This window comes from Microtus ochrogaster, linkage group LG3 (assembly GCF_000317375.1).
Source record: "Microtus ochrogaster isolate Prairie Vole_2 linkage group LG3, MicOch1.0, whole genome shotgun sequence".
Lineage (NCBI taxonomy): Eukaryota > Metazoa > Chordata > Mammalia > Rodentia > Cricetidae > Microtus > Microtus ochrogaster.
Window position 1 is genome coordinate 23,150,365 of NC_022029.1, and position 1,830 is coordinate 23,152,194.

General features: G+C 40.5%; 1 pseudogene; it reads right to left on the reverse strand.

Annotated features, from left to right (window-relative positions):
• LOC101992887 overlaps positions 1–556 on the reverse strand; it is a 2,268-nt pseudogene extending 1,712 nt beyond the window's left edge.
• Between the last annotated feature and the right edge of the window lie 1,274 nt (positions 557–1,830).

Consider the following 1,830-nt stretch of genomic DNA (forward strand, 5'->3'; position numbering starts at 1 on the left):
GTCCGTCTGTTCCCATGAGAGTATATTCCTGCTCCATTCCAAACCAGGGGTGCTGGTTGCTCACCATGTCCATTATCCGTTTACAGGTGTGTCTTAGATTGGTCTCTGCAGGCTTCCGGTTGTACTTGAAAACTTCACAGAACACCAACTTGCTGGGCTCTTTGCGAAAGGGGTCCCGGAACATGGCGATCGGCCTGAGATACATGTCACTGTTGGAGCCCTCAGACTGAAAGGTACTAGAGCCGTCAAAATTCCACTCGGGTAATTCTTCGACACATTTGGGCTCGCAGTACAGGGTGTGGGGCTTGCAGCGCAGCCCTTCGCCGGTCCCATCAACCCAGATATACATGGCCTGGACTTTCTCACCCTGTGGCAGGGACATGTACATTTGCTTGATGCTTTTGTTCAGGTGGGAACTTGCTGAGGTGGCCATGGTGGAAGGTGTTTTTAGTGGTGGCCGGCGAGATGATGGATGGGGTGGACAGGCCACGAGAGCGAGGCGAAGAGTGCGGAGAGATCGGTGTGGGGCTCAGTCTGTGCTCTCAACTCCCATTCTCGGCTCTGCCCGGTTTTGGATTTTTAAAGACAGGGTCTTGCTATGTAACCCAGGCTGACCTAGAATTCACAATCCTCCTGCTTCTATTTCTTGAGTGCTGAGACTCTAGGTGTGTGCCATCCTGCCCAACCCTTTGACTATGTTTTTGTTACCTTTTTTGAGATTACAACTTAATTACATTATGTCCCCCTTTCTTTTTTCTCCCTCCAACTCCCATATAGTCCCTTACTCTCTATGACCTGTTTTTCCTTAATTGCTCTTTCATATGTGTATGCATTTCTAAATATGCAAATATTTATATGCTTACTTCACAGTTTTTACCTGTATTTGTATGTTTGCAGGGTTTACCATTTAGTATTGGATCATCAACTTACTTGTTCTTCCAAAGGGACATGATTTCTGCCTTTCTCAGCATTCCTTAGTGGCCTATAGTTCTTTGTTTAGGGCTGAAATCACATGAGTTTTCCTGCTTCCAGCTTTACCTGTCTATTGGTGTCATCCTTCTTTAGGTCTTTTTTAGGAAGCCAAGTTCTTGCAATTTCATGTATGTAGCTTCTCTGTTATTTTTATTAATGTTTCTATAATAATCCTGAAGCAAGTCTTGTGGGAAAACATTTATATACATCTCTGATAATTATAAAATGAGGTGTTGCATTGTTTGTCCCTGAGGTGTGCATATATTTAGGTGGATTAGATACAGTCAGACAATAGTCCAAAGATGACATTGTGCCAATTTATACTTCTACTCATGTATATGTGTTCTTATCATGTTTCCAGGTTTGTTTTAAAATCATATACTTAATATTATTTACTAACTAATGAATCCAATGATAGACTCTCCTACAGTTTCAGATGGAAAATTTCTCTTCATGTATATAAGTCTCTTCCACTGCTAGAGGCTGAGAGCCCAATCTTTAGATCAAAAGGAGACAACACAGTACCTCATATGCTATACACTTGGAACAATTGTAATCAATGTAACCAGAAGAAAAGAATCAAGAAAAATGTCTTGGAGGGACTCAACTGCAAATGTCTCTCTCTCTCTCTCTCTCTCTCTCTCTCTCTCTCTCTCTCTCTCTCTCTCTCTCCATATATATATGTATGTATATATATATCCAATTTAAATATCTTAGGAATAAATATTCAATAAAATGTTTTTATATGTGTACATATGCACATTCACATGCATAAAGTTGATTTTGTTTGAAAAAATAATAAGCTCCTAGATCAAAGATGGTTAATTGATGATGATGTCTTTGCTAATAAGTAATAGT